The sequence below is a fragment of the Dermacentor variabilis genome, chromosome 9 (assembly GCF_050947875.1).
Source record: "Dermacentor variabilis isolate Ectoservices chromosome 9, ASM5094787v1, whole genome shotgun sequence".
Taxonomy (NCBI): domain Eukaryota; kingdom Metazoa; phylum Arthropoda; class Arachnida; order Ixodida; family Ixodidae; genus Dermacentor; species Dermacentor variabilis.
Window position 1 is genome coordinate 148,833,572 of NC_134576.1, and position 23,454 is coordinate 148,857,025.

Genomic DNA, 23,454 nt, shown 5'->3' on the forward strand with positions numbered 1-23,454 from the left:
AATGCACACTCCAAAAGTTGAACAGCGTGGTGCCATGAAGTTTTTGACAGCTGAAGGCATTTTCCAAAAAGAAATTAGTCACCGCATGGCACCGTTTATGTTGAACATTGCATTTCATTGGCCACTGTGAAGCGCTGGAGCAAACGGTTCAAAGTAGGACGTGAAAGTTACAAAGACGGTCCAAGACCCGGCCAATGCCATCGTGCAATCACCCCTAACAAAATTGCAAAGGTTGATGAGCTGATGATACAAGAATGGAGGATAAGCATCAATAAACTGACAGAGCGTGTGAACATCAGTCACGGTCCGGTTCAAACCATAATTCATAAACATCGTGTTTATCGGCTCTTGTGTGTGCAATGGATACCCAAGATTGTGAACCATCGCCAGATGACGGAGAAGTTCGGCGCTGCCTTGACTCATCTGATCCGGTATCACAATGACGGTGACGACTTGTTGTCTGCAATTGTGATCAGGGGCGAACCATGGTGCCACTATTACGAACCTGAGACACGACGGCTAAGCTTACAGTGGAAACATTCGAATTCATCACGCCCAAAGAAAGCAAAAATCGTCATTTCCGCCGGAAAGGTGGTGTTGACTTTTTTTTTCTATCGTCAGGGGCCATTACTGAGAGAATTTGCTAAATCTTGAGATACTATCAATTGTTTCCAATATTGTGAAACGCCGGAACGGCTGCTTGTCGCAATCAAGAACAAATGACGGGGAAAATTGACGAATTGGGTCATCTTGTTCCACGACAGTGCCCGTCCCCACGTCGCTGATGTGGTTAATACAATATTGGCAAAGTTCAAGTGGGAAATGCTGAAACATCCGCCGTACAGGCTAGACTTGTCGCCTTGCCACTTCCACATTTCGGGGCAAACGAAAAAACAGCTCCAGGAAACCAGATTCGTGTCGGACGATAACGTGAGTCAGTTGCTGACTTTTTGAAGCAGCAACCCAAGGACTTTTATGAGACGGGAATCACGCGACTCGTTAGTCAATGGGACAAATGTCTAAATGCTCATGGAGACATTTAAATAAGGTACCCTGTTTCTCATATATTCGCATTGGCTCACTTTCATTTCATTCGTCCTCGTATGTTTTGCAGAACTCTTGCTTTCTATACGTGCTCTCTGTTGACACTATAATTTCGGTGCATTTTCTCACAATACACGGCCGGTGACAGTTGCTCCTGCGTAATACATTGGAACAGATGAGAGCGTCGAGATTTTTCACTGGCCGTTGCATATGCACAACCATGTAAACACAGTTCTTGAATGACAAAGTTTCATTAACGTATTTGCCCTCAACTTGTTCACTTCATGGCCTTTACATTTTTCATATCAGCGGCATGCACTGCTTTGCTGATTTCGGACTGATAAAATTCTAAAGTTTCTGTGATATTTTCTATACTTATTGAACACACGAAAAATGCAGAAGCAATAATATCAGTTATTTTGGGCACAATTTTTGGCACAATTTTTGGCACATGCGAGTATATTTTATGAAAAAAATACACATTTTACTTGTTTTGACAGTGCGTAGCGTTCAAGAATTCATTTGCAACATCTTTGGCAATGGCAGTGCAATTATTATTCATGTATTTCATCCGTCGACTAATTGTTTAAGATGAAGCTTTAGCTCGGGCCCCACTCCGACGCGGCTTATTCAAATACATGTAAAACGCAGAAACGCTTTTCTGTGATAACCCCTGGATCGCTTTTAATGAAATTTGTTGTATTTAAGAGAGAAAGTTCAATTCTAGTGTCTATTGGAAGCGGAATTTCAGTTTAGGACCTGAATTTTGTTTAAAATATTTCGAGAAATTCAAGTTCGAAAGAAATTTAAGCACGACGTTTACATACTAATAGCGTCGCATAAAGAACAGATACCGCTGTTCTGTAAACGGCATCTATTATAACAGTAAAAGCGGCCAAATTTGGCATGTCAAATTGTAGCTTACGTGAATTGGTCAGGCTGTGTGCAAGGTTTCCGCAAAAGCTGTATTTCCACAATACTAAATTTTTCTGAGATTCATGCGTAACATATCAACTTTGTTCACTGTAGATGTACTATTAGGTGCAATTCACAGAATTCTGATGTCAATTTTCATTGTTGAGTTATAGTTATAAACTAGATAGTTTCGTTTTCAGAAAATTTTCGATTTTGGCCAATTTTTGATAAGGAATAGACGACAACCCAAATGAAAAATCCGAAACCAGCAGTCACTACAATCTTAGTTTTTCCTTTAAATGCAACAAACTTTGCCAAATTTGGTGCAGTGGTTGCCGAGCAAAACGAATTCCCCTTCTACATGTACTTAGGTAGGAGCACAAAGCTTCCTCCTAAGGAGGAGGCTGAGCTGCAGCGTGAGCCTCCCCCCCCCCCCCGAACGAAATTTCTGGCTAGGCTACTGCTACCTACCTACCCTGCCTTGCCCTGCCTTGCCCTGCCTTGCCCTGCCCTGCCCTGCCCCTGCCTTGCCTTGCCTTGCCTTGCCCTGCCCTGCCCTGCCCTGCCCTGCCCTGCCCTGCCAGGCAGGCAGGCAGGCAGGCAGGCAGGCAAGCAGGCAAGCAGGCAGGCAAGGCAAGGCAAGGCAAGGCAAGGCAAGGCAAGGCAAGGCAAGGCAAGGCAAGGCCAGGCCAGGCCAGGCCAGGCCAGGCAGCCAGGCAGCCAGGCAGCCAGGCAGGCTTGCTTGCCACACAAACACAAAGCCAATTACTATATTCTGCTTGGCTGCTGGTGTAAATTTTCGGCAGCGGCGTAACCGTGTTCACAATCACACCGCTGCCGAAAATTTGTACCAGTAGCGAAGCAGGATATACGCCTCGTGCACCGCCTATAGAAGCGCCACTGATAGCCACCTAGCTGGCGCTTCCAACAGTACGCGCGGGAGCAGTAGCAGACAACAACCCTCTGCAGCAAGGGTGGCTGAAGTTCGCGGCTGCGATTTCTGCTCTGTTCGGGCGCAAGACTGCTTCTTCTGAGGTGACAGCTGTAGGGAGGACGCTGACCTCCGTGGGAGTGGGTATATATGAACGCGATGTTACCGGTTTTTGGGGCAACATGGTCCACATACATGCCAGGTGCGTCCCGTAGGCAAACGCCATGGACCCCATGTACATGAAGTGGAGCTCATGTTAACTATCCGATAAATTTTCTTGAGTAATGCGATGTCTCGATCGTTTTTTTTAATTCTATCTTTGCCGTAATGCTGCTTCTGTACCTGAATAATAAGCACCCGTCGTTAGTGCAGACTCAAAGCAAACATCCGCACGGGGCGATGTCTGCATGTTCCGTTGTGATTTTTCTGCCGATGAATACACGTGACATCGCCGAACAAGTGCAGTCAAAGTCGCCTCAAGAAGAGTAATTGCGAATTTATTGATGGAAACGCGTATACACTATTCAACGAAGTCATCAAACGCACAGGTTAATAAAAGCGCATGTTAGCGCTGTGCCACCGATCCAATTTTGCTGCACACGGCGATGAACTGCCGTTCCCGCTGCAATTTTTGTAACCTTAAATTCCCCAGGGAAGCTGCTTGAAAGCGTACAAAGCTAAAGTCTAACTTTTCAGTATTTTCTTTAAATGTTACTAGAGAAAGGTGCCACATGATATACTTAAAGGCAGAGCAGCACCAGTCAAAGTAGATGAGCGCTGGCGGCAAGGCCGTGTTTAGTCCTCGGCGCCATAAGCATAATAAGAAAGAATTCATAATAATATTTGGGGTTTTACGTGCCAAAACCACTTTCTGATTATGAGGCACGCCGTAGTGGAGGACTCCGGAAATTTTGACCACCTGGGGTTCTTTAACGTGCACCTAAATCTAAGCACACGGGTGTTTTCGCATTTCGCCCCCATCGAAATGCGGCCGCCGTGGCCGGGATTCGATCCCGCGACCTCGTGCTCAGCAGCCCAACACCATAGCCACTGAGCAACCACGGCGGGTTAGGAAAGAATTCAGTTGAGTACAAAATTCACATGCAAGAGGGGCTAAGTTGTGAAACTATCACTCGGCGTGTTAAGTCCGCTCAGACAGTATCGAGGTGCAATGACTTCCCAAACGTGACGCGAACTTTTTAGCGAAAAATAAAACAAAAATTCCGTATGCAGCAACTATTAGCAATTCTCGCCTTGAACTACCTATTTTCTAAACACATTTCCCAAAAAACCACAATATCTAAGATGACATCGGGCGAAAAGAATAAAACAGGTAAAGAAGCACTTGTTTGGTATCATTCCGATAAGATGTAGCGTGATTTAGACCCTTTACATAGGAGACAGGGTGAAAACCTCGTAGCTCAAAAGAATCAACAAGAGTTATGCGTGAAGCAACTAGCAACGGTTAGACATGTGCGAAGCCACTCATAAAATAGCGGTAAAAACATGAAGTGCGCGACAGCTGGTGCGAGGATTTACCGGGCCACATAAAACCTACAATTTCAGTTCTTGCAAACTTCAGTAGCTTTAACATAGAACACAATGTACTCGTGCAGTCGTGCTGCCAAGCCAGCCCAACGCGGTAAAGAAGCGGAAAACAATATAAGCGGCAACGGCACTCCGAACTTCAGCGAAATGCCTTTAAACCACATGCTGCACTGCAGACTAACTTCGTCGCTTACGCGTCCAACTATGATCGAGTGGAAAAAAAACAGCGACGCGACAAAGGAAAGGATGAGAACAATACATTTCCCGCCGAAGCGACGCTCCGTTGCTATCGTTACTCCCGCTGATTAGTCTTTGCGGGGAATGATTAGAACCGTATCGCCGATACGTTGTCGCCGCTATTTGAGCCCCCCACCCTGCAACAATTCTTCTTCGACATTCCTTGATACTTTGGCCACCCCACACATGCGAAGGGTGTTGCCTATTTTGCGATGAGAACGGAAATAAGACGGAGAAGCACTATCAGCGACACAACAAACTACGGAGCGCGCCTGGCTCCTCTCCCCTGTGTTCTGCGCAAGGCCACCACTACTGGCGTGTCCGTCGGCGCGCACTACGCGTATAGTGGGTTACTGAAATTTTAGCTCAGTGCTTGTCTGGTTGAAATCTACGCCGCCAGGCGCCTGCACCGCTCCAGCCGCTCACGTTTACGCTCTCGCCCATGCGGCAATGCGCCCTAACCGCCTCGTTTGCCGGAATAGCGGACACACTAAATGTCTCTAGTTACGTCACTGCCGTAAATTTGCACCAGCAGCGAAGCACAATATAGCAGGTTACTGCATGTTTAGCACTGTGATTGTCTGGTTGAGCTCTTCGCCACCAGGCCGCTGCACCGCTGCGGCAGCTCACGTTTACGCCTCCGGCCATCCGGCAATCCACCCAAACCACCCCCGTTTGCCGGAATAGCAGACAAGCTAAAGTCTCTATTGTGTAGCTAGCTAACAAGCAAAGTGATATGCAACGTATGGCTAATATCGGTGGACATGAAGGCGAGTATTTAGGTAGTTTGCGTTAAAAATCAGGTGTTGTGATATGCCATGAAACCGTGAACAGACAGTGTCAATACGGGGCTAGGAACTACCTCGCGTGAAAGAATATAAATACCTTGGTATATGGATAAACGAATGCAATAGATATATGGAAACAGAGAAAAAAACAATAACAGTGAATTGGAAGTGAAATGGTGGCCATAATGAAACACAGAGCGCTTTGGGGATACAATAGGTAGGAGGTGCTTCGGGGTATGTGGAAAGGTGTAATGGTTCCAGGGCTTATATTTGGAAATGCGGTTGTTTGCATGAAATCAAGGATACAATCAGGGCTCGATGGCAACCAAAGGTCGGTGGAACGCCTCGCCTTCGGCTCTCACGGGAAGAGCTGTGCAGGGTGATATGGAGCGGACCAGTTTTGAAGTGAGGGAAACTCACAGTAAGATGCATTATGTATAACGACTGAGGAATATGAAAGAAAGTAAATGGGCTCGGAGAGCGTTTAGGTATCGGTACAGGAGAAACATTGATTCACAGTGGAGGAAAAGAACTAGGAAGCTTACCAGCAAGTACGCGGCCTGTATGGTGAGCAATGCAGTAACAAAGAACGTCAAGCGGAAAGCCAGAGAGGCTGAGATAATCTCATGGGTGGCGGCAATGGAAAGGAAACCTGCTATGAGTAAATACTTAAGAGGAAAAAACGAAACCAGGAAAGAAACAATTGATGATAACTCAATGGGAAGCTCATTACTTTTCGAAGCGAGATCAGGATGCCTTCGAACACGCACTCATAAAGCGAGGTATAAGAAGGAAGAACAAGCATGTGCTTGCTGCGGTAATGCTAGGGAAACGATGGAGTAGGTTTTACGAGCGGTCGATTCAGGCATCTCTGACCTCCTTGAAGCACTTGTATTCAGCGAGAGCAGGGGGAAAGTAAACATGTCCGTAGTAGATTGGTGGAAGTATGGAAACGACAAGCAACGGAGGCATGCAAGAACAAAGTTCAACATAGGGGTTCATAGGGTTTGGTTCTGGGAATTGATCGTGGGTTTTTTTTTCTTTTTTGTTTTCTTTTTAACATAGCTGAGACATTAGGTAATATAATTACAAGAGCTTGGTAGGGCAACCCACCGTCTCCCCCCCGTTCCAAAGGGGACGCTCGTACATCCATCCATGCACGGATAAACGTTGTAGAATACCGAGGTAAATTTCGACTGGGGCAATTTATTCTGCAAATAACGTTCTCCAGACAATTCATTATCCCCTAATCAAATACGGAACACTACTACAATATCTCGTGCGGCAGGCAAACCGCACTTGGAGAAGGCGTTTGCTATACAGACGAAACAAAATGCTTTTGGTGTCCTACTGGCTTTGCAGCACGACGTGCGTATTTGGCTCGTACCCCAGGGAACTGTGCGTCCGCGGCCGGAACGACAACAACCAGACCGACGAGCGATGCCCCGGCAAAGGTATTGTGTTGGTTTCGACGGATTATGTTCCAGGTTGTTTAGGTTATTCGGCTTATCATCGTGGGCTGCAATACAATCTTAGGCGCGCATCTTTCCTTTCCCGCTATGGAACGTTTGTTCGCGCGCGTGTACGTGGAGTGTTCTTAAACAGTCGCTACACGAAAACCAAGAGAAGCACGGTGAAAGCACGTTGAACAGACCACAACTTGTGTATTGGCACAGCTGCGGACATGAGGCGATAGTGAGAGGCACCAGTAACGAATGAATGATATATTTCTGTGGTCGTGGGCCCGCATTTCTTCAAATTTGTAACCATGTTTTAAACACTTGTTTGTTTGCGAACAAAAGAATGGCTCCTTAACCTTATACTGATGTAAAACCGCTACGGTGCTTGTATTGGCATACATGTAATAAGATAAATTATTTCTTTAGAGGAGTCAGTGTCCACGCGGATTATGTACAGCTTCTTTCTTTAACACTTATCATTAAACTTTGGGGAAATGGATACAGTGACATTTTATTTAACAAGCTTCGTAGATGTGGTGAGAATCAGAAACGCCAGTACTCTTTTTCATTAGAATTTTCTGTTAACTTTTCAAGTGTTGACTTTGTGGGGCATTGCAGCATTTTAGTTGCAGCAGTTAACCTTTTGCGAGAAACTAATATTGCACCAGTTTTGAAAAGTAAGCGCTCCAAATGGGGGCGAAATGCGAGAACACCCGCGTACATAGCTTTAGGTTCACGTTAAAGAAACCCAGGGCCGATCCGGAGCCCCCTCCCCCCACTACGGCGCGCCTCGTAATCGAGTCGTGGTTTTGGCACGTATGCAGCGATGCGTCTTGCTGTTCCACCTAATACGTAACTAAGAAACTAACTCATAAATTAAAACCCTGGGGTTTTACGTGCCAAAACCACGACTCGATTACGAGGCATCTGACTCCGGGTGCCCTACGAGCGTCGCGCTGCGTTTCGACCTCGGGCTCGGCACGCGCGTCGCCATGGCAGCGGCGGGCGACACATGTCCGTCCCGTTGTCAAACCGGTTGGTCACGGGATGCCAAACGGCCCGCTCGCGCTGTCGCCCGCACGGTGAGCTGGAACGGCGCGCAATGCATTTCACGGCGCATTCCAAGTGCGCATTTATCAAAAGTAGTGCGGAGAGTCTCTGGCGAAAGGTTGTACATGGACCACTGGTTGTCTTCAATATTGCAATTACAACGCCCCGAAAGTCGCGAATGAAAAAGGGTGATAATTTCGACAACAAAGCCTACTTGTCCGGGCGTGGCTGTCTGTGCGACGCGAACAGACGCGCTGCTTGCCGAGTGCGTCAGGCATATATTGGCGACTGGGACGAGCGCGAAGCGGCGGCCTGGAGAGCTGTTTCTGACGTCACTGGGCAGCCCTCGTTCCGGCGCTGCCGGTCGGCCCGCGCGCACCTCCTCGAAAGACGGGGGCGGTTGGGCGAGTCACGACTTGCGCCCTCGCTGCGAAGCTTTGCCGGTAAAAAATGTTATTTTTATAATCATTTTATCTTTAATCCTTTAGTCTTTAATACGAGACAGGCGTTGCAGCAATACCGGGTATTACAGCCTTAGATAAATATTGCACGAGTTGCATCTCAACAGACATTATATTGAAGGTAATAGAAACTCAATAATAACGCAACCCTGTCTGTGTAACAACCCATGGTAACTTGCAGCGTTGAAGTATAAACCCCATGCAAGCAATCTTGCAAGCGACAAGCGACGCGATGGAGATGGCGGTCGCGTTCGCTCGTCGCCTACAAGTCGTGCCCCATGCGAACGATGACTTCGAGCGACGTCTCCCCAGTGTTGTTGGTATGAGGGCAGCAACATAAGCGCCGGAACTAGCGTGACGCGTGCTTTATTAACTTAAGTTGATGTGTTTTACTGTGAAAAGCAGCATAAAATATTTCTGAAAGACTTGCAGTAGGTTCGTATCCTTGCACGTATAGAAATTCAACCGTTTGCTCGTTCCGTGCGACATTCGGAAGTACTTGAGTTGTGTAGATCCTGTTCGGGCTTCACACTATTGGCCAGTCGCTCATAGCACTTCCAGGCGACGAGCGACGAATTCTAGATTTGCAGAACCGAGCGATCGCGCGACAAGACTGAGCTATCTGTTCTCGCGACGGCCGTCGCTCGAAACCGTCGCTCGTCGCGCATAAAATCACGCTCATGGGGTTTAGCCTTCATTCCTCTCATTCTGCGCAACACCTTTTGGTAGAACGCACGTCATTTCGTTGTAACCGCAACTCTCTAGCTCTTCAATTCACACGCCATCGGCCAGCAGGGGTTTAACGAATCTTAGAAGCGTGGAAATGAATACAGCACAGGTTTAAACCTTGGACGCGAAGCAGCCTGAATTGCACCAGACACCGGTGTTCACCGCCCTCTGTAGAATCGTCGTTCCTCGGTTCGACGTGGCACGTGGCAGCAACCCCGCGTGAAGTGCTCCACCAACCGCGTAAGGCTAACACGCTGAGAATTGAACGTGTGACAGAGATGGGTACACTCTATTGAAACATCGGCCAGCATCTCTAATCTTGATGCTATCGAATTTTAATTCACACGGTCCTTCAACTCGTCGATCTTCATCTTAACTTCGCTGCATCGATTTCTCTGTAACTTTCCCATCCCCACGAGAGAGTAAGCTCTGCAGTCTGATTAGCACTCAATCAATAGTCGAATCTGCCGAAACGGCGCGAAGGACGTTTCACTCACGCTCGTTTCCCGCCGACGCTGTCCCTCGCAGCACACGCAGAGAGCCCGTACCTGGCCGTGCACATGTCGTACGGGGGAGCTCCGCTTCACCGGGTCCAGGTGCGTGTGCCCTGTCAGAGATGTCCGCTGCGGTCACTCATCACGCATAATTAAAGTACTTACAAACTGGTCAGCACACTAATTTCGGGGGAAAATGCAGCGCAAAGTTGGAATCTATATAAAGCGACGCCTTGTGCATAGAGGTTCGAAAAACCAGTACACGCACGCACCATTGTGCACACACACTAACTGGATTAGCAAGCACGGAGTCATGCGCGCGCTCATGCAAACACGAACGCGCCTGCACTCGGTCACCGCGAGCTCATACTCGCTGTCAGAACGCTGGCACGAGGAAGCGCGGCAGCAGCAGCGAGCCAATTGGCCTTAAGTGAATTTCCTATAAAAAGTATTCTATGGTGGGGTTCTCCATGGTTAAAGCATTGCGCGCAGGCCCAAGAACCCGTCAAAGGTAACAGAGAGCGCTCGCACAAGAGTACACAGGTGGGTACACGTCAATTTACAAAAATCTATGTATACAAGCAGGAAATAGCACATTTGAATAATTAGGAAACAAGTAGTCTGTGTGCTCAACAAACTATAACATCTGTACATGATAAGTATATATTAGTTAAAGTATTTTAATGTTACAAAAACTGAAAAATAAAATCGTAACACAACACAACAATAAGTACAGCACAAACTCGCAAAGATGGTCATATGCAGCATAACATATGCACAAAGGCAATAAAAAAAAACTCAGTGTCCTTCCACGCTGTTAAGAAGGATGACCAGGGAAGCTGTGCATGTGGGCCCGTTAATGGGGAACGGCGCCTCCACCGCGGGTCCAGCAATGCACGCACTGTCTTCGGGATTTTGTGTCCACACGGACGTGATCCTGGGGGAACTAGCCCTTAAGAGCTTCGCTGTAATAACACGAATGAGTTTGACTGAAAGTAGCCTAATTTGCAAGCTTCATAAGGTCAGAGGATCTGTTTCTCATAAGGCGAGGATATTACGTAGACGCAAGTGGATGCCGAAGAATTTGTTGACCATAATTCGTTCTGGAGTGCGACATGTTTATTCGGGGGTCCTTTGTGTCATAGATTGCAACATGTAGACCAGCTATACTACAAATACCATTGCCGCATGCTTGAGTTCGTTGCTATACCTCAGTGCCAAACGGTGTTGAAAGAAATTTTGAAATCTATGTAGATTAAGTGTTGTAAAAGTGGCTGAGTAGGACCTGTGTCGTACGGCTTATTAGTTATGAATATATCATTTTTGCTGCAACATAGAGAGACATTATATATTAAATTAAATGCCGTGCCCTATATGAGACATATGTTGTGGTTAAAAAAGAAAAAAAGTAAAGCAAATTACCCATATCAAACAGCAATAACTTAAATTACTTAAGAATAAAGCATTGTAAATTAGTATTTTGCTTTTTCGTAGAAGATATTTAAGGCAGTAGAATGCTGTTACGACTTTGGAAAGTTTTCCAGTAAGGAAGTCGTAATGGGTCTTCCACGACGTATGTTCATCAAAGAAGACGCCTACAGTTTTTATTGTTTTCACAATTTCAATTTGTTCTGCCTCTCGCTTTATTGCGCCCTAAGCGGTGAGAACTCAGCGCACACGAAGCTATCAGCCCGACGAGGGCTGATCGGCCTGCCTAAGGCACACACCATCGCAGATTGCTCTACACATAGGATAGTGCCGGCGTGGCCGCTCTCAGCCGCGCCCCACGCAGCCACCGCCGGAGTGGAACGCCCCCAGCGCTTGCACGCCGTGGAAGACGGCGTGCTTCCTCCCCGCCTTCCTGTTTTATGCGAGCGGCATCGAGCCACCATCCTCCGTTCACCCTCGCACGCTTTCACTCCGACAGACAGCATACGCCACCGCGGTCCACGGTGTTATCGCACTTGCACTTTATACGGAACATCACGGCGACGCCGATGACGGCGGTGGAAGTGCGCCTCGAGTATCTTTGTAATTGCTACCGCAATCGAAAAACGAAATGACCCCGGACGCGAGTAACGACTCTTCTTTGCAACGATGTCTTAATCAACCAAAAAAATTACCGACGATTACGTTACTTCCTAATGCGAAATTTGAGCGCAGCAAATAAGCTGTTTCACCTTTTCGATAGATTGAGGCAAAGAAATCGAGCAACACATGTATGCGCTATCACAGAATTTTTTTTTTATATTTCCCGTACTCCTGGATCATCTCGACGGCGGCGACGGTAAGCTTCTGCTTCGGCGGCACGCACCTCTGGATTCTGACGGCGACGGCGCTGGGCCTCTGCTCTGGCAGCTCGTTTAGCAGCAGCAGCAGCAGCAGCAGCAGACGGAGGACTTCCATCGGTCGTCTCGCTCATGGCTCAGAAAGAACTGGCAGATAATTTCGCAGTGGCGAACGGCAGCGGCAATTTCGGCTCGGGCGGTGCACATATACAGATCCGCCGCCACCGATCTGGCTCTCTGATTGCCACCGCACAGGGCGAACGGCAGCGGCAATTTCGGCTCGGGCGGTGCACATATACAGATCCGCCGCCACCGATCTGGCTCTCTGATTGCCACCGCACAGGGGTTGCATTGGAGGAGGAGCGAAGAAAGGAATTAAGTTCGAGCCGGCGCTTTGACAACCGGAGACTCGCAGGAAGAGGGGGGAGGGGGGCGGCGTGTACACCCAGCGGCAAACGATGGGGGCAGAAGCGCGCGCAGCAAGCGGACAACACGATAAAGGGAGGAGGGAAGAGATAGCAGCGACTGACTGATGCCGCTGACGCCGATAGTGAGTCAACCCCAGCTGCGGAGTTGGTTTCAGGGACAACGCCGCCGATGCCGACACAAACAATATGATACCCTCGCTTCCGCAGCGCTAAGAACCAGGTCTAGCCGTGGGAAGGTGGTCACGTATTCGTCGACGTGCCGGGGCCTACGTGAAATAACCGGCGCGTCGGCAACTGAAGAGCACCCTATCCGCCACACAAGAACAGGGGGGGGGGGACCCTTTCCTCCTCTTTCTGCATGGCGGCGACGGTGTTCTATGCAGTCACGTTATCTTGACTCTCTAGCGGCGTCAGCGGCATCCAGCGGTATCAGTCGGTCGCTGCTAGCGCTGGGGGGATGAAAGGGGGGCGGAGCTGGTTACGAGGCCGACGACAACGCCGACGACGACGCGAAACCCAGGAACGGACGCCAAAGAGCTGCGCTCTAAAAAAGAAAAACGAAACTTTCCTTCAAGACTGAAGTTGAACTGATGCGCGGCAGAGGTGAACGCACACGGGCACACTGACCAAGAACAAAAAAAAAACAGAAAGGAACACGGACCTCGACGCGGAGAGGTGTTCATTCATTCGGTTACGCTCGTCACATATATATATATATATATATATATATATATATATATATATATATATATATATATATATATATATATATATATATATATATATATATTACAACGGGGGTGTTTACCTAGCAGCACTAGTTCTAGGTTGGCAGCGGTAGGCTTAAACAGGTCGGTACTATGACGAAACGGGGAAGCCAGAAATTCTCGTCTTCTCTTTCACAAGCACTATGCCCACTGCCCAGTGTCTTCAGTACAATCACTCCCCACCGAAAGAGTAGCCATCCTGGCGACCTAAGGGCAGGAAAACACAGGGTGGTCATGGCATTGCTTGAGCCGGGAGACGTGGACAATTTCCTGGCCGCGACGACGGTGGTCGGAAGGCGCTTCCATTGGCTCGATGAGGTAGTTGACCGCGGATGTTTGTTGCAGTACTCGATAAGGACTGTGGTACTTGGAGAGCAGCTTGGAGGAAAGGCCTGGAGGGGTAGAGGGCACCCACAACCAGACAAGCGAACCCGAAGCAAAGCGCGTAGCCGTAGTGGATGAATCGTGGAGATGCTTTTGGTGCCACTGGTCCTGGGATGTGAACGAACGAGTGAGCTGGCGACATTCTTCGGTGTAAGCAGCCGCTCTAGAAGCAGTCGTCCACTCCGAAGCATCCGGCCGGTAAGGTAAAATCGTGTCCATAGCACATGAAGGTTCATTTCCGTAAAGGAGAAAAAAAGGGGGGTTGTATTTGGTGGAGCTGCTGGGTTTCTCTTCGACATCCTGGAACTCCGCAGTCGGACGCTACCACCAGCTATTTCAATGGATGAACCAGGACCGTTCCAGGCTGCTGCTCCCGTGCCTCCAGCCATCGTTTGCTCTGGCGTCATTCGGCAGCGCGATCCGGCTATACTCAGTGGCACAGATAACCATGACGTGCAAGACTGGCTCGCCGAATATGGCCGTGTAACCGCCCATAACAAATGGGACGACCGCGCCAAGCTCACAAATGTCATATTTTACTTGACTGACGTGGAAAACCTATGGTTCCGCAATCATGAAGCCGATTTTACCACCTGGTCGGCTTTCACGACAACTTTGGCAGAGGTCTTCGGCCGTCCCGCCGTTCGCCGGCTTCGCGCTGAGCAGCGCTTGCCTGGCCGAACTCAACGCCAGGACGAGATCTTCACCAGTTATATTGAAGACGTGTTCTCGCCCTGTAAGCGCGTCAACTCATCTATGGACGAAGCAGACAAGATCAAGCACGTCATGAAAGGCATCGATGACAATGCCTTCCAGATGCTCGTCGCGAAGAGTCCCCGGACGATTGCCGAGGTCACACAGCTTTGTCAGCAGTACGACGAGCTGCGCAAGCAGCGTGCATCAACACGCGCTGCTCAGCAGGACACCGCGGATTTATCTCCGTTGGATTTCGGCCGCGACGCCGCCGACATCTTTGTTTTAATGCCAGAGATAAAGCAGTTCATCCGTCAGGAAGTCTCACGCCAACTCTCTCTGGCGAATAGTGCGCCCGAGCTGTCGACGACCTTGGCTCCTTCGCTTCGTCATGTCATTCAGACGCAAGTAGCCGCGGCGCTACCATCGGCCCCTCCTCCACAGCCTGCGGCTGGACCGCTAACTTACGCGGACGTTGTCGCCCGGCCTCGCGCTCCTCCGGCTCCCGATGCCTACCGGGCCACTGGCACCTTCCATCTGCCGCCGTCTCCTTCCCGTCCGATTGCCATCCCCTACTCGGCCGCTGGAGCCCCTGTCGTCAACCCATGGCGTACAGCGGATAACCGGCCAATCTGTTATTACGCCATTTCCCGGGCCACGTAGCACGATTCTGCCGCCGTCGCAGCCACAGTTCACATGACAGTGGGGGCGCCTCAAGCTACAGGCCTGCTCGACTTCCGCGTCAGGACCCGTCTAACCTTCCTCCGGACTCGTCCTACAGTCGCCACCCCTTCGATTCACGCCGGTCGCCGTCCCCACGTCGCCGATCCATTTCCCTGATGGTTAGCAGACCCAGCCCAGTCCGAGAGGAAAACTAACAGTCGCAGTTCCAGAGGCAAGAACTGCGTTCACGTCGAACATTTCAAGGCCTCATTCTGTCCCGGCGAACGAAATTTTACTGTCCGTAGACGGCGTCACCGTACACGCACTTATCGACACCGGAGCCGCCGTTTCTATTATTAGTCAGAAGCTTTGCCGCGGTTTAAACAAAGTGACCATTTCCCTTACCTCTCTTTCTCTGCGTACGGCGACTTCGCATCGCATTCAGCCTTCAGCGTCGTGCACAGCCGGGTCGTTATTCAAAGCGTTATGTATGCTATCGAATTTGTCGTCCTATCTCGTTCCTCGCACGACGTTATCCTAGGATGGGATTTCCTATCTGTCAATCAAGCTGTTATCGACTGCGCTCGTGCCGAACTTACGTTATCCGTACCGTGCTTTGACCCTGACGACCATTCTTCTCCAAACGTTGTTGCCGCCTCTGACATCGATATAGAACCTTTCTCCACCGCTCTGGTCCCTCTGTCATGTAACTCCGCTACGAACTCATCTGTTCTATTTACACCGTCGGCCACTTGTGCGCGCCGCCGGAACTTTCTGCGTCCGTTTGCTGTCGTCACTTTTTGCGAAGGTTCTGCTGCCCTTTACGTGTGCAATCTGTCCGCCTGCCCATCATCCCTACTCCGCGGCGAGTGCCTGGCTACCTCTGAACCTTTTGATTGTGTTCTCTCGGCCACCATGCTTGGTGATACGGAATCACTTCCGATTTGTGCCGTCACTCCTCCCGCCGCGACCGATGCCCCTGTAGACGTCTTCGCTCGTGCCGTCGACGCAGAACTCACACCTGCGCAGCACACAGAAGTCATCAAGCTCCTCCAACGTTTTCGTGCCTCATTTGACATTGACCAACCATGCTTGGGCCGAGCGTCCGCAGTCGTTCACCGTATCGACACCGGTCAACAAACACCATTGCGCCAGCGTCCGTATCGCGTGTCGACTGCTGAACGCCGTATCATCGACGAGCATGTTGACGACATGCTGGAGCGTAGCATCATCCAGCCCTCTAACAGTCCCTGGGCATCTCCGGTTGTCCTCGTTAAAAAAAAGATGGCTCCATTCGGCTATGCGTCGACTATCGCCGCCTTAACCGAATAACGCGCAAAGATGTCTATCCTCTGCCGCGCATCGACGATGCCTTGGACAGTCTGCAGGGAGCGGAATTCTTTTCCTCGCTAGATCTGCGCTACGGGTACTGGCAAGTGCCGATGGCCGAGGCCGATCGCCAAAAGACAGCCTTTGTAACACGTGATGGGCTGTATGAATTTGCCGTCATGCCGTTCGACCTCTGTAATGCGCCTGCCACTTTCGAGCGAATGATGGACACTGTTCTTCGAGGGCTGAAGTGGAAAACGTGCCTCTGTTATTTAGATGACGTTGTGGTTTTTTCCACCGACTTTGCGTCGCACCTCAGCCACCTTGAGCAAGTCCTTGCGTGCCTCTCCACTGCAGGCCTGCAACTAAATCTGAAGAAATGCCACTTCGGCGCTCGCAGGCTTACTATTCTTGGCCATGTAGTTTCAGAAGACGGTATCCTCCCGGACCCCACGAAATTAGCGCCGTATCCGAGTTTCCTAAACCGACCACCATGAAAGAGCTTCGCAGCTTCATCGGCCTTAGCTCATATTTCCGACGCTTCGTCCGTAACTTCGCCTCTGTCATCGCCCCCTTGACGCAGCTTCTCACCGGAAGTTCTGACCTGTCAGCCTGGACCCCGGCGTGCGATGACGCATTCCAAGAATTGCGACGCGTTCTCACCTCTCCTCCAGTACTGCGACACTTCGATCCCTCTGCTCCAACTGAGATCCATACAGACGCTAGCGGTGTCGGGCTCGGCGCTGTTCTCGCACAACGCAAGGATGACTTCGAAGAGTACGTCGTCGCGTATGCCAGCCGCACCCTTACCAAAGCCGAGGTGAACTACTCGGTTACTGAGAAGGAATGTCTGGCCATCATTTGGGCTAACGGAAAATTTAGTCCTTATGTGTACGGGTGTCCATTTGACATCGTGACCGACCATCATGCCCTATGCTGGCTATATATATATATATATATATATATATATATATATATATATATATATATATTATAGATTCACTAAAAGATCCAACTGGTCGGCTCGCCTGTTGGGCATTGCGCCTGCGAGAGTACGACGTCCGCGTTGTTTATCGCTCAGGCCGAAAGCATTCAGACGCAGACGCTCTATCCCGGTCACCCCTGCCCTCTAGTCCTGTCCACTCGTCTATTTCCACCTGCGGTGCCTTCGCCCTCAATATTTCCGACATGCCATCAGAGCAGCGCAAGGACCCATGGGTTTCTTCGCTTATTGCCTTCCTGTCTAGACAGTCGCCAGCGCCGATCTCTCGGACGCTCCGTCGTCAAGCCGCGCACTTCATCATTCGGGATAACTTGCTGTACCGCCGAAACTACAATTCAGCGGCCGCAAGTGGTTGCTTGTTATACCCAGCACCTCCACCAAATACAACGGGGGTGTTTGCCAGCAGCACTATGTTCTAGGTTTGCAGCGGTAGGCTTAAACAGGTCGGTACTATGGCGAAACGGGGAAGCCAGCAATTCTTGTCGTCTGCTGTTTCACAAGCACTATGCCCACTGCCTTCAGTACAATATATATATATATATATATATATATATATATATATATATATATGCATTGCACAGATGTTGAATGATAACGCCATGCTACTAAATGTCATGTAACAGTGACACATGAAAAACACACACGAAACACGTGACTACACAGACATCGCTCAAGTTATCGTCGTGTGCGAACCCTTTATTTTAATAATTCCACAGTGTCTGAACCTAAAGCTACCGATGGCGCACGCACTTGTGGCTGTACATCATCTTCATGAACGGGCAAGCACACTGTTCTGTCGTCGTCCGGCAGCACGCATTCAGGGATGTTCAGCAAACATAAATGATCAGTTCATTCTTCAAGAAAAAGGGCAGCAGTTGCCGAGATATAACGACGCGCAATTTTTGTCAGTGCCTTAGCTAGCACTCATTCGAGTCGGGAGCTGCTGTCGGTAAGTAGCTTGAGTGTACAGACAAATATACCGCGTACGGAAGACGCCTCCTTTCGTCTCATAGCCGTTTCCATGTGGTCCGCGGCGATTCGCTACATGGCGACCCCTTACGAGCGTGCTCGCCTATCATTTTCTGGGAAGCGGAAAAGAGTGGCTTTTCTGCCCCTCCCCGTGTTGGCCCAACATAGGGGCGCGTAAAACGCCCTCTGGCATTTCTTCCGTTTTCCTTACTTTGCCAGCGCCCCTGGTCGACACAGAAGCTCGCAGCAAAGGCCTGCACGCACGGAGGAAGGAAATTATAGCAGGGAGCATGCCGCAACGCCATTAAATCCGTTGTGGCGGCCCAACGCGTGGTAAAAAAGTCAGAGCGCGCGGTAGGTTTTAGTACTCCCGGTTGATTTTTGTTTTTCGATACGCATTCGAAACCATTTGAAGCTCTTCAAATAAACAAAAACCACCACGGCACTGTCGCTTAATGCCACGCTCAAGTTTCTGGATTGTGGCACCGAATCGCGGTGTTGCGCTGTGCGTGTCGCTTCGGCGAGCAGCATCAGAGAGAATGCCTCTCAAGCGTGTCGGAAGTTGAAGGCAAATGTTGCAGGCCTCTCCGAAAAGTGCGCGGCGTTGCTACACTGCTGACTGCTTTTGCGGTAAGTGTGCGCTGCGGTTCGCGTTGCAGTAAATTGCATAGTAATGTCTGTTGTCATTTTAGAAGCACGCGTATCTTTCACTTATAAGTTGAGACTTACAACTGTTTTGTAAGCTCGTCAGTTCTCTTGTGAGGGATAACGCCAAGTTTAGTTGGAGTGCACCTTTCTCTTTCGTTCGCCGATACAGATTATGTTTTACCCGTCGTGGTTGCTTAGTGGCTGTGGTGTTGGGCTGCTAAGCACGAGATCGCGGGATCGAATCCCGGCCACGGCGGCCCAATTTCGACAGGGGCGAAATGCAAAAGCACCCGTGTACTTAGATTTAGGTGCACGTTAAAGAAATCCGGGTGGCCCAAATTATTCCAGAGTCCTACCCTGCGGCGTGCCTGATAATGAGATGGTGGTTTTGGCACGTAAAGCCCCACATTTTTTTTTCTTATAAAATCGTATGCGTCTGATCTACCGCTTCTTCGTGTTCACAGTACGCAGTGTTCGAAGCATTGCTTTGGAACATAGCAGAGACTGCATGACCCGGCCATATATCGGTCTCAAACACCAAGAGCTGGAACAAGCGCTGCTTGGAGTTGCTGCTGCTTTTCTTGGGAGCAGATAAATTGACAACGCACCGCGTTTCACGAGAAAACGGCATAGCACGTATACGTAGCAAATGCAGGAGTCAGTCTCATCTGAGGGAATAAGCTCCATCGCGTTCGGCCTGCAAGGATGACTGCACTCCCGCAATGTCATCAATCGCATTCATGCAAACCCTCATGCGTAAGATGCCACTGATCCAGCGGCAATGCAAATCAATAAAGCTCACCGGGCAAAGTAGACAAAGGCAAGGCCTCGGTCATAAATGTGACGAATGCATATCGCTTATTAGCGCTCACAACGGTCTGTTTACTTCGGCCGAAGTATATAAACTGTACCCTAAATGCACTGACGTTGGATTGCGAACCTCTCACAACTCCCCCAAAGTGCGGAACACATGCGGCACCGAAGCGAAACAAGCATCCAGAGAAAAATGCGACCCGACATACAGGCAGAAGAATGGAGCACACGCAGACTGACTGACTGAAAAACTTTATTGTTTGAAGTATTTACAGGAAGCGTGTGGAGCAGTCCTTAAGGGGCCGTTCCTTATAGAAACTAGGTGGGCACCTCATTACAGGAACCCATTGGCTGTAGCCGCGGCTCGGGCACGGCCGACCAGGGCCTTCTGGCTCGCCAGGTCGCAGCAGCCGAGCAGGGCCGCCTCCCAGTCCTCCCGGGTAGGGTTGGGTATAGGGGGAAGGTGAGGGGTTGATTGGCATGCCCACACCATGTGGAAAATGTCCGAAGATTTTTCCTCACAGTGCGGGCACTTCCCTGTGCACGCAGGGTCGAAATGTTTTTGGATTGCCGGGCACAACAGTGTTTTAGTATAGAGGCGAAGGAGTAAACGCTCATCCGCCTTCGTGAGGCCCTTACAGGGCTTAGGAAAGATTGCATGGCCATATTGGTAGTGTTGGGTGATTTCCTTGAAGGTAAATACCGGATTGGTGTCGGAGTCCGCAGCGACGGGAGGCGAAGGCGATGCCCGGAGAGTGAGCGCGCGGGCAGCGGCGTCGGCCGCTTCGTTGCCCTCGAGAACCTCGTGCGCGGGAGTCCATACTATCGTGCGGGGCGCGGGGACCCCGAGATAATTGCTGCCTTGAAGTAAGCGGTACGCCAAATAGGGAATAAAGCCCCTTTCAATGTTCCTGCAGGCCCCTCGTGAGTCGCTAATAATGACCCGCGAGTCCTGATCTGCGGCGGCGAGCGCGATGGCCACCTCTTCCGCATGTGTTATGTCTTGTGCTTTGAACGTAAGGCCGTTCACCGCGGTGTTTTGGTGAAGGACTGCGGCCGTAAACCAACCCATGGTGTAGGCCGGAGGCGTCCACGTAGAATACTCCGTGCTTGTTCCCATAGTAACGTGCCAACGCTTCCGCGCGCGCGAGGCGCCGGCCACTATGGTCGTCTCGTGTCATGTTGGCCGGAAGAGGGCGCACGTGCAGGGCGTATCTCCAGATTTCCGGGATGCGCACGCGCTCCTCCGCCAGTGTTGGATGGTGGATGTGTAGTCGGGCAAGAAGGCGGCGACCCGACGGCGTCTTTGAGAGTCTTGTGTAGTGGTGTGTCAAGTGTGCTTGTCGGAGTTCCGCGAAGGTGTTGACCATTCCCAGGCCGAGGAGGCGCTGGTTGGATGTGTTGATCGGGAGGTCGAGAGCACGCTTGTAAATTTTACGGAGAATCACCTCGAGGGCGTTCTCGTCACACCTGCGAAGGTGGAGGTAAGGAGTCGAGTACAACACTCGACTGGTTACGAATGCATGCGCCAGCCGCAAAGCGTCTTTGCACCGTAACCCCCCGCGTTTATTGGAAACCCGGCGAACCATGCGGCCCACCTGGTCCCCCACCTTGCGCAGTTTGGCCAGTGTTGTGTCGACTCGGCGGTGTTTATGAATAAAGAGACCCAGTACTCTGATCTGATCGTATTCTGTGATGGGTCCATTTGGTAGGGACAGTTCGATTTTGGTAGTGCACTTCGGCGAGGGGCGAATGTGCACAAATTGCGATTTGGCCGGGGAGCATTGAAGGCCGCAGCGGCGGGCGTAGGCATCCACGATCTCCGCCGCTTGCTGCAGGTTGGCTTCAATGTCTCCTACCGATCCATGTTTAGCCCAGATGGTGATGTCGTCGGCATACAGCGCGTGCTGTATGCCTTCTACATTCTCCAGCTGAGCCGGAAGTTTCAGCATTGCCAAATTGAATAGTAGGGGTGAGAGGACCGCGCCCTGCGGGGTACCTCTGGTGCCTAATTGGTAGGGGCCGTGTTCTTCATCTTGTATCCGGATGTACGATTGCCGGTCGGAGAGAAATTGTTTAACGTACTGAAACGTGTTGTGTCCACAGTTGGTTTGGGAGAGGTGTGTCAGAATTATGTCGTGTGTGACATTGTCGAAAGCCCCCTTCAAATCGAGGGCGAGTACTGCCTTGTCATTGAGGGGGTATTCGACGGGATTTAGAATTTCGCGGTTTAGTTGAAGCAGAACATCTTGCGCGGACCGGTGCGGGCGGAACCCGAACATGGTGTCTGCGAAAACGTTTTGGTTTTCCAGATACTCGGACAGCCTATCTCGCACCATAGTCTCCATCAGCTTTCCCGCACAAGACGTGAGGGAGATTGGGCGGAGGTTGTCCGTGGTTATGGCTTTGCCGGCTTTCGGAATGAAAGTGACCAGGGCGGTCTTCCATTCAATTGGGAGGATTGCCTCACCGAGCCAGATTGAGTTTATGTATGCGAGGAGCGCCTCGTAGGCCGGGTCGGGAAGGTTGGCAAGTAGTTTCACTGTTATTTTGTCTCTTCCCGGCGCCGTTCCTCGCTTCATTTTAGTGAGGGCCGCCTTCAGGTCGTGGAGCTGGAACGGTTGGTCCAGCTCCGCGTTCTCGGAACCTGCATACGAGTACGCTGGCCCTCGGGGGTCCTGTTGTATACAAAGGTATTGATCGCGTAGTTTGCATGCTAATTTTGAGATGTCTCCGTCGAAGCTATGGATAGCCCGTTGGAGATGTTTTTGTGTCTCGGCTCTGGTTTGAGTCGGATCGATCAAGGCGCGAAAGAGACGCCAGGTGCTCCGGCTAGACATTTGTCTAGCGGCCGTGTTGCGTCGGTCCACCCAATTCGAGTCGGCGAGCTGGGCCGCGTACTCTGCCGCTCGTTGGGTGAGCTCGGCGATGCGAATTTTGAGCCTCCGATTGTGTTTTTGGCGGCGCCACCTACGGACGAGGCTGTGCCGCGCCTCCCATAGGTGCAGGAGGTGGTTGTTGACCTCCGGCGTGGCCTCCGATAGTTGAACTTGAGTTTCCGCCGAACGAAGGTGCGCAACCAATTCTTGCGACCACGCGTGGTAACCTTGTTCGTGCATAGGGGCCGAATTAGTGTAGTTTTGCCGGAACTTGGTCCAGTCGGGTAGGCGGGCTTGGGCGTGGGATCTTGCCAATGGTTTGCTTCTGACGGTTGTGTTGAGTATGCAGTGGTCACTGCCGAGGGTTTCCTCGGTGTTGGCCCATTCTGCGTGTCTAATGTTTTTGGTGAAGGTAAGGTCCGGACACGTGTCCCGAGTCACGGAGTTACCCACCCGCGTTGGATGTGCAGGGTCGGTGTGAAGAGTCAGGCCCAGCGTGGACGCAAGTTCCGCTAGCTTGCGCCCGCGCTTTTCTTCACGCATGTACCCCCAGAGTGTGCTGTGAGCGTTGAAATCGCCCACGATCACCAGGGGGTCCCTGCCCGCAGCCTTCAGGGCGCGACTGAAGAGGGCTGCGAAAGTTACATTTTTGAGCTTGGGAGAACAATAGATGTTGAGTATATGTAATGGTGCGCTTTGTTTCTTAAGCGGAAGAAGGGTGACCATCACATAGGAATAATCAGTATTGAGTTCCAAATCAACCTGGTTGGCTGTATAATTTTTGTGCACGCAGATACAGGAAGAGGGGTCCTGCTGGAACGTGGTATAATTTGTAAGGGTGGCGCCGCTCCCTGGCTCCTGGAGCGCAACCACCGCGGGGAGTGAAGCGAATGTTGACAGGAAAAGCCGGAGGTCCGCCCGCTTGGCGCGGGA

General features: G+C 50.6%; 1 pseudogene; it reads right to left on the reverse strand.

Moving 5' to 3' along the window:
• Nucleotides 1-19,925: 19,925 nt before the first annotated feature.
• On the reverse strand, nt 19,926-22,082 carry LOC142557820 (uncharacterized; annotated as a pseudogene).
• Between the last annotated feature and the right edge of the window lie 1,372 nt (nt 22,083-23,454).